This window comes from Sus scrofa, chromosome 8 (genome assembly GCF_054392235.1).
Source record: "Sus scrofa isolate SSC_HxYL_T2T_F1_AM1 chromosome 8, Sscrofa_HxYL_maternal_Yorkshire_Landrace_v2.0, whole genome shotgun sequence".
NCBI classification, from domain to species: domain Eukaryota; kingdom Metazoa; phylum Chordata; class Mammalia; order Artiodactyla; family Suidae; genus Sus; species Sus scrofa.
This window is the reverse complement of record NC_139390.1, coordinates 41,647,739-41,662,727: the sequence shown is the minus strand read 5'-3', so window position 1 is coordinate 41,662,727 and position 14,989 is coordinate 41,647,739. Positions and strand designations below refer to the sequence as shown.

At 41.8% G+C, this 14,989-nt stretch overlaps 1 long non-coding RNA gene across 1 annotated transcript; it reads left to right on the top strand.

Moving 5' to 3' along the window:
- Window positions 1-3,825: 3,825 nt before the first annotated feature.
- On the top strand, window positions 3,826-14,282 carry LOC146400444 (uncharacterized). Its single transcript, XR_014813556.1, has 2 exons — window positions 3,826-4,008; window positions 13,662-14,282. It is a non-coding gene; the product is annotated as an uncharacterized LOC146400444 (long non-coding RNA).
- The last annotated feature ends 707 nt before the right edge of the window (window positions 14,283-14,989 follow it).

Here is a 14,989-nt window from a genome sequence, read left to right as displayed (position 1 = left end):
TCTAAAATGCATATCTGAGCAGTCTACTCCTGTTTTTAAACCTCACTTGCCCCCCACCATCCTCTGGGTAATAATCAAACACAAGCCCCTTATCTCACCTTCTAGCAGCATCATCTACCATTCTTCCATGAGAACATTTGCTCCACCTTTTACAAACTGTCATTGATAAACTCTGACCATTTTTGACTCTGTATATTCTGTTCTCTGTGCTGGAAGGACCCTTGGTCCCTGAATGACTGATTGATAATTCTGGACCTTAGCCAACATGTGATTCCTTCTGGGAAGCCCTCCCTCCAACAGCTGGACTGGCTCTTCACTACACCTCCATGACAACTGTTTTTGTTTTTTTGCTTTTTAGGACTGTACCCATGGCATGTGGAGGTTCCAGTTGGAACTACAGCTGCTGGCCTACACCTCAGCCACAGCAACACAAGATCCTTAACCCACTGAGCAAGGCCAAGGATCAAACCCACAACCTCGTGGTTCCTAGTTGGATTCATTTCTGCTGCACCGCAACGGGAACTCCATACCTCCATGACATCTGAATCACACATCTCCATCACACTGTGCCAATATCCTCTGTTCCACACCCTTCCTCTCCATTACATTGTGGGATCCAGGCAGCCTGCATTTCATTTCTCCTTCTTCCAGGTCCTGCACAGTCCCAAGCTCATAGTCATTCAATCAGTGCCTCACGCATCAGAAGAAACTAGCCAAGGCCACACAGTCCATAAGAAGCAAAGCTGACCTTCTTCAGATCTTCAGCCTCCAGCGCACTCCATTGTCTCTCATGGAATTTAGGAAGTAAAAAATCAGTTACTGGCTTGCTGCATGAATTCTGGAATAAATGGAATATTAGTGAAACTGGAAAACCATGAGTAGAGTTCATTCAACTTTCAAAAACGTCTAAGGAGGAGTTCCCATTGTGGCATAGTGGAAACAAATCCAACTACTATTCATGAGGATTCAGGTTCGATCCCTTGCCTCGCTCAGTGGGTTGGGGATCCAGCATTGCTGTGAAGTGTGGTGTAGGCTGCAGACACAGAACAGATCCCTTGTTGCTGCTGCTGTGGTGTAGGCCAGCATCTATAGCTCCAACTCAACCCCTAGCCTGGGAGCTTTCCTATGCCTCAGATGCAGACCTCAAAAGCAAAAAGCAAACAAACAAGTAAAAATGTCTATGGAGCACTTACTGTGTCCAGGAACAGAGATAAGAAATATTTGGATGGAAGGTGCAAGAGTTCTGAAGGTTGGATTCTGCGGGGCTGCAGCAGATGAGGGAGCATGGCCAGGAAGTCCCAGAATCCAGTGGGTACCACCTTCAGACCAGGCGCTCAGCCAGGAGGGGGCCTGACCTCAGGAAGTTAGTAAGTTGAGTAAGGCTAGACTGTTGGTCACCACCAGAAAGAGCCTCAGGGATTCCTGCACAGCCAGCGTACCATTTTCCTTCTCCTGTCATTTTGTGGGGGAACCGAGATGAATTACCAAAGGAAAAATGTCTAGGAGGCTTAGCCAAGTTTCCTCCCACCTCGTTCATCAGCCAGAAAAAAAGAAGCTGTCCTTCCCAGAGGAAATAGTGTATTAATACTCACTGTTTATCAACAGCACCACCTGGCACATCTTCAGCCACTAGTTGCTGTTACGACTAGAAAAGGGAGCAAAAGAAATAGAAGCTTGTTGTTTCAAACACCTGAATGGGAGGGAAGGAGAGGGGAAGTCAGCAAGACAGGGCCCTGGAGGTCATTAAAAAATCCAAGCCCCTGGAGTCTTGATAGCATCTGAGTTGTGGAAACAGCATCCTCCAGGTCATGGCTCCACTGGGAACCCTTCAAGGGTGAGCAGGCAGGAAGCAGGAGCACAAAAGCTAAGATGTGGGGAATGCTCTGATCTGCAAGCACCATGGCATCTTCCTGCCTGCTGCTTGGATGGTCACAAGCAACCTACGGGGCTTAAAAAATCTTCTCGGGGTTTTGACAGGTGCTGGGAAAGAACAGGATGGTGAGAAACCAGTGTGAGCATGCAGCCCAGTCCTTGTTATAAACTGGACTTAGGAAAGGGATGGTGGCTTTGTAGACAGGGACCAACATGTGGAAATGTGCAAATCGGGAGTTCCTGAGAGCTGGCCAGATCTGTAAAATGTTATACCCCTATTTTCACATTCATTTTGATTTCCTCACTCAAGTTTTACAAGGACAATGGGACACACAATAAAATGGGTTTCAGTGGAGAAAATAAACTTTCAGTTACTAAATATGTTGCTTTTGGAAAGTTTGTGTTTTTATGATTTTTTTTTCTATGAAAATTAAGAATCTCAGGTCAGTTTGGTTACTCAAATCCGGACAAAAGAACATGGTATTTCAATTTTTTGTGCAAGACAAACTTAGGAAGAATAGCTTTCTTTATTAAAACTTTAAAATCATTAAGGTAAAAAATATTTTAAAATTAATTTGGGAGTTCCCATCATGGGCTCAGCAGAAACGAATCCTACTAGGATGCATAAGGATGAGGGTTATATCCCTGGCCCCACTCAGTGGGTTAAGGATCCTGTGTTGCCATGAGCTGTGGTGTAGGTCAAAGACATGGCTCAGATCTGGCTTTGCTGTGGCTGTGGTGTAGGCTGGCAGCCGCAGCTCCAATTCGACCCCTAGCCTGGGAATTTTCATATGCCATAGGTGAGGCCCTAAAAAGCAAAATAAATAAATAGATAAAATTAATTTATGACTTATCACTTCTTCTGGAGGTTCTGATGATTGAAACTCACATCTGATGCTGGGATCTGGCTTATCCTGGCCTTTGCAACACATTCCTACAGGCTTTCTAGCTGGGCTTTCCTCTTACAATGGGTTCAAACTCTCCTGAGAGTCAAACCTAAGTCCTAAGCAAATCACCATAAAGCCTTTTTCTAGGATCTGACAAAAGAAAACATTCTTAGGAAATGACAAAAAAGAGGTTGGTTACTAGTTAAATGAGCACTGACTTGGATCTTTAAGTCAGGGGGAAAAATGGGAGCCTAGTACCGTTTGACTGGGTTTCAGGGTGGTGTCAATAGTAAGCTAATACACAGAGTCTTAAGTATTCTTAAGCGGAAGCTCAATTAAAAAGACAAACCTTGGAACAGGCTTTGTGGAAGGCCAAGAGACTTAGATTCTGCCAGTCCAGGAAGGAAGGGATTCTTAAGATAAAGGGTATCCATCGCAAACATCTTGTTTCCAACTCCCGGGAGCTCTCCATCAGGAAATGAACAGTAATGTGCTGCTTTGCTGAGAGACAGAGAGAGAGAGTGGGAAGGAGGGAGAGAGGGAGCTTGTCTCTAAGATAATAACCATTAGCACAAGCCCCTAGAATCCAGATGTTTTGGTTTCTAGAATCTCCGTCCCTCAAATGCTAAAGTCATTGAAAGGTTGAGAAGCTAATGTTTCCACTGCCCTTTGTTTTGCAATCCTTTCCCTATACCTTTTAATTTAAAACTAAACTTAGTTTTATTCTTTGGTCCAGAGTCTGCCATGATGACACTTCCTAAAGTGCAGGCAAGAAAATTTAATGGCTGGGTAAATGCATAGTCTAGGTAAAGAGCCATGGGATAGGAAGTTGTTTGTTTCTTGGCATGATGATTCTTCTTAAGCAGGTTTGATGATGTGGGCTGAGGAATGCCAGGTGGTGAGCTTGATTAAGAGCTGGCTGTGGTATGTGACCTTCACCCGTGTTAGACAGAGAGACAGATTTACTCATGTGTCTGGACTTGACCTTGAGAACAGCTGCATGTAGCATCCAAGAAGTGAAGGTTTGATATTGGAATAAAACTATTTATTCAGGAATCACACGACCAAACAGCAGCAATGGTGATGATGAAGACTCCACTTGAAAGTCAGAAACAGGAGAAATATATCAGAGACAAAGCATAGCAGAAACAGAGCTAGAGGTCTTTCCTCTCCAGCCTACGGGATACGGGTGTCTGCTCTGGAGTCCACCTCCTGGGTTTGACTGCCATGTATTAGCTGCGTGGCTGTGGTGAGTTACTTAGCCTTTTTGTCTTTATTCTGATTAACTGTGAAATGCAAAGCCATTGCAGTGCTACCTTATGGAGTTTAGCTAAGGATTAACTGAGTATAGTTCACATCCAGCATGAAAGTCATTGACAGACAGCCAGAGCATCCCCATGAACATGGAACATGGCACATTCCCTAGTCTGCATCATCACTCCTGCTCTCCAGGTAATTGTAGTGCCACTTTCTAGTCATGTGACCTTGGGCAAGTTACTTGATCTTTCTGTGCTATATTTGTTCTTCTGTTAAATTTGATATGATTGTTATAAGGATTACATGAGTTAATATTTGTGAAGTGCTTAGAAGCGTAACTAGATGCTTATTAAATAAACAAGACTGGGCCTGGAACACCTAAGAGTTGAATATGTGTTAGCTATGGTTTAAGTATGGTCACCTTCAAGGAGAACTTGGTCCTGTTCCAAGCTCTTGACTAGAATGAGAACTTGTGAAATCAGGGAATAATGGCCAGAGAAAGTGCCAGTGAATGCAGGCTGGAGGGGTGGGGGGCGGAATGATAAAATATCTTTTTGAAGATTATCCATTACTGTGTATAATAATCCCCTTCTCAGTGTGGTAGAAGAATAAAATGTAGGCCCGAAGCAATATCAATTAATATTACATACAGCCACATCTTCATCATGATTAAACAATTAATTTTTCTAGCACTATGGTGAAGAATCAGGGACCCACAATGTAGAATTACTGGACCTTTGAATATGATGGCGTTTCTGTAATGTTTCATCTTCTCTGAGACTTAAAATGTTCCCCTTTTTATTTGGTTTTAATGGAGCTCCTGCTGCTGATCAGGAAGCATTTAGTGCAAAGTCGCCTTGGACAAAATTGAGTCACTGAAGTATGTTTTTGAAATAAAAAGGTTTTTTTTTTTTTTTTTTTTTTAAATGATGGAGAAATCATTGGCCTAGAACGAAGGTAGACTGGTGGTAGACATGACCCCTCTTTTCTCTGACTTCACCCCAAGGTCAGGAAAGCTGCGAGTGAGAGACATATAACCCAGGAGGGGAGGGTTTCTTTCCCTTATTGGTAGGTAGCCTAAGCTTTTCATTCCGGAGGTCCATTATTGGGTTGGGCCCTTTCACTTTATAATGCTCGAGAAGCATCCCCAGATTCAATTTTCCCACTCCTGGTGTGGCCAAACAGGTCTCTCTCAAGGGCTTCTAGGCAGCCCTCAACAATCACAGCACTGGCTCCAGGGGGTCCTGAAGCCTTGTCTGGCTCTGCAGAGCTGTGTTCTGTCATCCATTAGCAATGTCTTTCACAGGCAAAAGGTGTTGATGACAGAGGTGTTGTTGTACATTTTCTTTTCACTTTTCCTGCCCAATTCTCTGCAGGCTTGCAGAAAGGTTCTAGCTGAGAAGTTTTGGGTATAGTGCTCAAATTCTCTAAGCCTCAAATCTCATCTGTAAAATGCAGAAAATAGTAATAACAATAACAACTGCAAAATATTCATTAATACATGCCTGGTCTGTTGCTAAGAGCTTAACGCATATTAACTCATTTAGTACTCCCAACAACTTAGGGGGTAGGTCTATTGTTATTCTTCTCTGCAGATGAAACTGAGACTCGGATTAATGGTCCCAGCTAGGTGCCTCTGCTCTCCTCTTCTAGGAGTATGGCCTTTTCCATGTGCTCATAAAAGTACTCAGTACATGTTCCCTCCCCTCCTGGGTTATAAGGGCTTCTGGAAAGCGCAGGAATCTGTAAAGGAAACAAACAGGAAATGGGTTAGTGGAGTCTGCTGCAGTCTTCAGCTGTCATATTCTGTTTCATTCTCATATCACGGTGAGAAAGGATATTAACACTTAGATGAAATCCACTGGCAAATCTCTTCAAGCCACATTTCCTGGCTACATAACCTCAGACGGTTTGCAAAGCACTTATATGTCATTATCACTGTTGATCCTCACACCCGGGATCTAAGCAGAGACCTTAGTTTTTATTGGGGACCTTTGTCTTATCAGGGGATCCTTGTATTTTATTAGAAGGTGGCACAACCAGCAAGAGGACTCTTTCTACCATCCTATACATTTGGTTTCTCAAGCTCAACGGTTCTCAAAGGGTAATCTCTGGACCATAGCTTCAGCAGCACTTGGGGACTTGCTAGATATGAAAATTCTCTAGTGCTACCCCAGTATACTGCATCAAAAACTCCAGATGGGACCCAGGAACTCATGAGACAAGCCCTCCACGTGATTCTGATGCACACACCAATCTGAGGTCTGCTGCACTGTGTTACTCTCTTTTAAGAACACGAATTGCAGGGAGCTAAGATAACTAACTAGAGAAGTAGATGGCGTCTGCTGTGGAAGGTTGGACAGATGTATGTGTAGAAAATGGAGCAGGTTTGTTTAGTACTGCTTTAAAGAGTTTTCATTAAACTAAAGAAAGAACCTTCTAAGCAAGGGCCCTTCTAATTTGACTGTTTGGGGAGATGCTTCCCATCACTATAAAGGGTCAAGTAGAGACTCCTAAGGCCCATCCATTCTGAGTGGGGGGGGGGGAGAAAAATACTTTCATTGGTTGGATAAAGGAGATCACTTAAAAAAAAATGTTCCCTCCTGAGTTTGGAACCAATTGAGAAATAAGAAAGAGAGGTTAGGTAAAATAAGATCAAACTTCATTACTAGTAAAGACTGGAGTGGAGAATATGCGTGTTCCAGATTTTTTTTTTCTCTATAATAAACCACCCTAAATCAGTGCCTTAAAATAATACCAATGATGTGGGAATTGGCTGGGCTCATCTAGGTGGGTTTCACCCTGATTGCTCACGTGTTTGCATTCATTCCCATGTCTAGCACCTGGGCTGGAAAGCCTCCAACAGCTGGGGCCTGAGCAGCAGCTCTCACCTGCTTCCATATGTTCTCTCCATATGGTGACCTCAGGGGCCCTGGACTTCTTTCATGGTGACTGAAGGGTCCCAAAGTGATTGTTCCAAGACAGACTGACAAAAGCCATGTGACTTTAACAACCTCATAAGCCAGGCCCTTCCACCTTGGCAGCAGCAGCGTTCTATTTACTAAGCAGTCACAAAGTCCCAACCACGTTCAAAAGGGACATGGACTCAACCTCTTGATGGGAAGAATGCCAACAAATTTAGAGGCATGTTTTAAAACTGCCACAGCATGCCACCAACTGGGGCTCTACCACCTTCTCCCCTAAACTGAACTTCAAAGTTGTGATCAGACCCCTTGCAGAGACAAAGCCTGCCACAATGAGCTTACTAAATGACTCTGCCGACAGGACTGGCTGCACTACTGCATGCTAAGTTCCATTTTCAAATTCTCCAATCAGATAAGTTGCTGCTGAGTTGGGAGAGGGGGTTGGAGAGGCCAGGATTCTTATGCTGGAAGAATTTTTCCACAGGGAGATATGAGGCCAAGAAATGGGGATTAATTACCCCCTTATAGGCAGTTGGATTGGATGGAACACCTTTAATTTTTAAGCTTTCAAGTAATTATGATTTTGATACCTAAATGGTATTTGTATATTCAGTTGCAGAATAACTTAATATCTCTGGCAACTCCCCAAAGGGAAGCTGGACACTTTGTTGAGCCCAGTCAGGGCTCTCCAGAAAAGAAGGGACGGGTGTGTGTGTGTGTGTGTGTGTGTGTGTGTGTGTGTGTGTTTACTATGAGGAATTGCCTCACACATTTTTGGAGGCTGAGAAGACCCACAATCTGCGCTGTTGGGGCTGGAGACCCGGGAAAACTGATAGTATAATTCTAGTCCAAGTACAAAGGCCTGAGAACCAGGGGAGCTAATGGCATAAATTCCAGCCCAAGTTCAGGAGAAGATGAATGTCCCAGCTCAAGCAGGCAGGCAGGAAGAAAGGATGGACTCCTCCTTTATCTGCTTATGTTTTATTTAGACCCTCAATGGATTGGGTGATGCTCATCCACATTGGAGAAAGCCACCAATTCAAATGCTAATCTAATTCAGAAACAACCTCATGGATACACCCAGAAATAACTTTTAATTCTGGGCACCACAGGGCACAATTTGACACAGAAAATAACTGGAGAGGTCCCTCTTTTTCTATTTTTTTGAATTTATGAAGAATTGATATTATTCTTGAATGTTTAGTAGAATTCAGCAGTAAAGTCATCTGGGCATGGGATTTTCTTTGTGGGTATTTTTTGTTTTTTGTTTTTAATATTACTTCAATTTCTTTACTCCTTATAGGTCTATACAGATTTTCTGTTTCTTCTTGGGTCAGCTTCAGTAGTTTGTGCCTTTCTAGGAATTTGTCCATTTCATCTGAATTATCCAATGTACTGGGGTACAATTGCTCAGAGTATTTTTTAATTGAAGTATAATTGATTTACAATGGTGTGTTAGTTTCAGGTGTACAGCAAAGTGATTCAGTTTTATATACATATTCTTTTTTAGATTCTTTTCCATTATAGCTTACTACAAGATAATTGAATATAGTTCCCTGTGCTATACAGTAGGACCTTGCTATTTATCTATTTTATATGTAGTAGTGTGTTTATGTTAAACTCTTAATTTATCCCTCCCTCTTAGTCTTTTTTTTCTAATAATCCTCTTTATTCTGTAAGATTTTTAGTAAGGTTCCCTTTCTCATTTCTGATCCTAGACATTTTTTTAATTTTATTTTTTGTTCTTGTCTTTTCTAGGGCTGCACCTGCAGCATATGGAAGTTCCCAGGCTAGAGGTCTAATCAGAGCTGTAGCCGGCCGGCCTACGCCACAGCCACAGCAACGTGGGATCCAAGCCATGTCTGTGACCTACACCACAGCTCACGGCAATGCCAGATCCTTAACCCACTGAACAAGGCCAGGGATCGAACCCACAACCTAGTTGGGTTTGTTAACCACTGAGCCACAACGGGAACTCCAGATCCTAGTCATTTGAGTCTTCTTATTTTCTTTTTTTTTTTTCCTTGATCAATCTAGCTAAATATTAGCCATTTTATTAATCTTTTCAAAGAAATAGCTTTTGGTTTCATTGATTTTCTCTATTGCTTTTCTGTTCTCTATAGATTTTCATTATACTCCTTATTTTTTTCCTTCCTTCTGTTTGATCTCTTGATTATTATGATCTCCTCAAAGGGACATTGGTAATCTACATTTTCATTTTTATGAGAATAATATTTTTTTCTCCACTCCTCTTTCTCCTCTTATATTGTTAATTTTGTTATGGCACTGCAATCACCCAAGTTGGAAACTGGAGCCTTTATTTATTCTTTTTTCACCTCATGCCTCACATTCAATTGGTCATTGACTCCTATCAGGCTGGCTTTAGAAATGTCTCTCAAATGCACCTGCTCCTCTTTGCTTTCACTCTTTCCCACTAAAATTCAATGCCCACTGATATTTGGGGTACCTGATAGGGGATAACTCAGGCCCACTCCTGACACTTGTTAGGGCTCAAGTAGAATTAAAATGGAGGTTTCTAGCCCATTGCCCAACCTTTTCTTTTCCCATCCCTTAGCTCTATCCCACAGTAAAGTTCCTCACATACATACATGCAGACATACTAAGTTATATTCCAAGCTCTTTCCCATAATCCCAACAAATAGCCACCTCTTATACACAGAGGACAGACGAATGGAGGCCTGTCCCATTTACAGACACTAAAAGCAGACTTGGGATTCTTTGATCAAGGAATTTCAGTTCTCAAGCACTCCGATTGTGATCTAGAAGTAGCAAAGGATCAGCTGTGAGTGGACACCTCCCATTGGCCCTGTGGACTCCTTGTCTGCAGGAGGGCCAGAGCTGGGTCTCCTAAAGGGTAGGTTCCAGTGAAGGGTGTCTCAGCCAAGTGCTACTGTGCCACTCCCTTGCACAAAATTCTCAAGTCTTATCAGTGTCTAAATTCCTTAACTTAGAACACAAGGCCAATTAGAACCTGATTTCAGACAATTTTTCCATCTTTTCTCATTCCTTCATGAACTCAGCACTCCCTAAACCTCAAGGAAGAATTAATTGCTTTATCATGCTTTGAAGACCCTCAGCTTTACTCTTAAACATACTTCTATTAAAGCATGTATAACTTTTTATTATTAATATATGTTTACCTACCTTTCTTCCCTATAAGGTAGTAAGCTCCTTGAGGTGGAGCCATCATCTTTTGTCTGCATTGGAGCCATTCTTTATTCAAGCAATAGTGTCCCCTTCATCTTATGCAACTCTTCTTCCCCTCTCTCCTTGCAGACCCTTCTGTTGTAGTATGGGATTTAAATGGTAGCCGATGTCCTGTACTTTGCATATTAATTATACCTTAATAAAATTTTTTTAAAAGGTCGCTGGCCCCATCCCTGCAGCCATAATGTCTAGCAGCATGTGACCTATGCTGGACCAATCAAGTTCTTTCCTAGAACTTGTTTAACATGCAACTGTGTGGAAAAGCTTTTTCCTCTTGGCTGGTAAATTAGGGAAGGTAGAACACAGAGTTCTTGGTTGTTATGATGTCAGCTTCATGAGAAGTTGCCAAAACAGAACTCAGGCTTAGAGAAGAAATGGGAAGAAACATCTAGAAAGCACTCAAGACTCCGGTTGATGTGGTCCTGTCCATTTCTGTGGTTTGGATACGTGAGCCAATGAACTCCTCTCTTTGCCTCAGCCATTTCTAGTTTGGTTTTTGTGATTTGCAGCCCCAGAAGTTCAGTAAGGTTTCCCTCCAAGGTGGAGGCCAGAGTTTGATCATTGTTTGTATCCCCAAATCTAGCATAGATCCTGGCACAGGGTAGGCACTCCAGACATTTGTTTATTGCTTTAAAGCAAAACATAAATTGGCTGAATTAATTTACTGAGAACTGTGCCGGTCAGTCTAAAATTTTATAAAGTATCCAGTGTTACTTAGATAATGGGAGAAAAAGAGCTTTATGGTTTGTACAATTAAATGTGGAGGGAAAAAAACAATGAAAAGGAAAACAATTCCAGAAAAAGAATACATCTGCTGTCAGTTTGGCAAAGTGAACTACAGCAAGCTAGAAATATTTGTTTCCCAACAGTTTTCAGACTAAAACTTCCTTTTGTAAAATATAAAACGTCCTTTCATGAAGTAATATATAAAAGGAAATCATGAGGATTTTGCTTATGAAAGCTGGGACCTGGAGGGTTTAACTTCCCTCCCTGAGCCCTGTTCTCTCCATCCCAGTTCAGGTCTAGAAGCCAGGGAATGAAGCAAAGGTAGAGAACTAGGGGTGACCTTTCCCAACTCACAAGTTCAATTACTTATCTCAAACAAAAATGGAACTTTCAATGTATCTCCCCTCGGGCATTCAGTAAAAGGAAACCTGGCTATAAAAGCAGCAGAAAAATGCAACCACATCTTCACCAAGCAGGTCTGGCTGGTTTAAGACCGTGTGTTTTGCCAACTCAAATGATTGTACTGACAATAAGATCAGGAAGAATCTACCTATTGTGAAAACCAAGGATCATTTCTTGCTAGAGCTAGATGGAACCTCAGAGGTCATCTGGTTCAACCGCTATGTGCTGCCTGATCATCTCCATACTGTCCTTGAATTAATGTCCACTTCCTTTTGAACCCACTTGTGAAAAAGAGTCACAGGTTTCCAGACAGCCCCTTCCATCTCTGAATTGTTAGAAAATTCTTTGTTATACTGAGCTGAAAGCTGTTTTAAGAAACTTTACGCCATTGTTTCAAATAGCCTTGCTGATGTTCTTGGAAAATAAATCTAGTCTCTCTTCCAAATTAATCTCTCCTGTAGTCCTTTAGATACTTGAGGCAGCTACCACACATTTTTAGGTAAGACATCTCAAGGTCCTTTAGCAGTCCCTCACAGGACAATAGGGCTTTAATCACCTTCGAGCAGGCGCTGGGGCAGCAATTAGGTGCAAAGGACATGTATCCAAATAGGGCCAAGTCACAACTCTTGTTCCTCAATGTACTTTGTGTGTGTAATTTGTGTACATTACTTAACCTTTGAGAACTTCAGGTTTATCCTTTCTAAAAGAAAGATATAACCTCTTTGAACTTTATTTGTAAAATGGAGACAATAAAATCTAGAGTATGGGTTGTCTTGAAAATTATGTGAGGTAGTACATATAAAATGGGTTAGCATGATGCCACCTGGAACACACAAAGTACATTATTGTTGTTGTTACTTTTTTAAAATATTATATAATGACATCCTGCTCTATAGCACAGGGAAGTATAGCCACTTGTGATGAAACATGGTGGAGGGTAATGTGAGAAAAAGAATGTAGGAGTTCCTGTTGTGGCACAATGGAAATGAATCCAAGTAGGAACCATGAGGTTTCAGGTTCAATCCCTGCCTCGCTCAGTGGGTTAAAAATCCGTCATTGCCATGAGTTGTGGTGTAGCTCTCAGACATGGCTCGGATCTGGCGTTGCTGTGGCTGTGGTGTAGGTTGAAGTTGTGGCTCAGATCTGGCATTGCTGTGACTGTGACATAGGCCAGCAGTTATAGTTCCGATTAGACCCTTAGCCTGAGAACTTCCATATGCTGCAGGTGCAGCCCTAAAAAAAAAACTACAAAAGTAAAAAAAAAAAAAAAAAAGAATATATATATGTGCGTGTGTGTGTATGTGTGTGTATGTATGGCTGGGTCACACTGTTGTACAGCAGAAACTGACAGAACAGAACATTGTAAATCAACTATAATTTTAAAAATTAAAAATAAAATAAAATATAATGTATAATGTATTCACAAACTCAGGCTGCCAAAACAAAATACTATAGCCCAGGTAGCTTAAACAACAGAAATTTCTTTCTTTTTTTTTTTCTTTTTCTTTTTTTTTTTAGAGGTCCCCAGGCTAGGGGTCCAATCAGAGCTGCAGCTGCCAGCCTACACCACAGACACAGCAACACTGGATCCAAGCCGAGTCTGCATCCACAGCTCATGGCAGTGCTGGATCCTTAACCCACAGAGCAAGGCCAGGGATCGAACTCACGTCCTCATGGTTACTAGTCCAGTTCGTTAACTGCTGAACCACGCCAAGAACTCCAACAGAAATTTATTTCTGACTGTTCTGAAGGCTGGATGTCTAAAATTAAGGTACCAGCAGGTAGATTTGAGTCTCAGCCTTTTTCTCTTGGCTTATAGGGCACCATCCTCCCTCTTGCCATGTACTCAATAACCATTTATTTGTGCACACTTGGTGAGGGAGAGAGAGGGAGAGGGAGAGAGAGGAAGAGAGGGAGAGCGAACACTATTGGGTTTCTCTTATTATGAGGACATTAATCCCATCCAAATAGGGCCTCACACTTATAAGGTAATTAAAATCTTAATTACCTCCTAAGGGCCTTATTTCCACATATAGTCACACTGGAGGTTAGTGCTTCCACACACGAATTTGGGGGTGGGGGGCTACAAAATTTAGTTCATAGGCTATAGTATTACATTGTACTTCCAACATTTAAATGGGAAGTATCTGTCCAGCTAAAGGGTCGGAATCTACACAGGCTCTCAGGTGCAATGCACAGTCAGTGTGGTTGAAGCAGAGAATACAGGGGAAAATAAAGCTGAGAAGCAAGCATGGGACCTATAGTTCATGCTAAGGAGTTTGCATTTTTTTCTCCTAAGGGCAGTGAGAAGACTTTGAAGGTTTCTACGTGGGAATGTGACATAGTATATTTTGTGCTTTATTAGGTTCATTCTGTCTGCCCTGCAGAAAAGGACTGAAGGAAATTTGGCTAGAGGTCGAAATGGAGCTGTAGCTGCTGGCCTACACCACAGCCACAGCAACACAGGATGTGAGCCACATCTGCAACCTACCACAGCTCACGGCAATGCTGCATCCTTAACCTGCTGAGCGAGATCAGGGATCGAACCTGCGTTCTCATGGATGCTAGTCAGATTTGTTTCCACTGAGCCACGATGAGAACTCTTGAAAGAGATTTAATCCTAGGAGAAAACCAACATGCACATATTCAAGCATTGTCCTTGGGGTGGTGAGAAGAAGAAAGAAGTATTAATAATCTGGGCACAAAGTGCAAGGGTGGAATTTGAACTCAAACCTTAATAGTTTTTATTCAGCTTTTCTAATAACTAGTAGCACACCCCTCCTCCCCGCCTACCACTCTCCTCCCACAGCCTTTCTATAATCTCCAATTTTCTCTGATGGTTGTGGAAGAGTGAATTTCAGGCGCTGTTACTAATTAGCATAGTGTAAGATAAGCAGCAATTTGGTTGGAACATTTTAATAATAGTTATTTTCTCTTTTGCCTGTATTTAAAAGTTCTAATTTAATGAATAAATTATCTTCAGAGATCTAAGTTATTTCTAGTTTTGTTGTTCCATCTGATATGTTAATTTCAACAACAGGGTTATTTTAATATTGGAGAAAGAAACTTTAAAAAACACCCTTCTACCTTGAAGTCTAAAGTGACTTGTATGTGAATTACCTAAGGAAGAGTTTGATGTAGAGGTCTTTGCACAGAAGGGCCTGGGCGATGAACTTGGCAGAGCACTTTTCATATCCAAAGGTGGGGCAGTCCTGAAACAGTCATTGGAACTTCTTTGAACAATTAGATTTAAACAACTCAAGCTGAGATTGCTTTTCCCTGAAATGAAAGCCAGGAGGTGTAATAGAAATAGCAGTGAACCAGAAACTCTCAGAGTCGGTCCTTGGCTTCCTCATTCACTGGCTATATGATGCAGCACAAGCCCACAGCTCTTCCAGATCTCAATTATTCTAGGAAAACAAGAGAGCAGGAATAGATCATTTCTAAAGCCTTCGCAATGTGCCTATTATGTCAAACTCTGCTCAAGGAAGGTGGGAATTAATAAAATATATACAATCCCAGAGCCCACTGAGCATTGATTCTGATGGGGGAACATACTTTACAAAAGTGCATCATATTAATTAACAAATAGGATGCATTCAACTGGTGTAAGTGTTTAAGAAAATGAAATGGAATATTGGTATATATAAAGAGATACATATTTGTTAGCAGCAACTATTTATATAGGGTAGG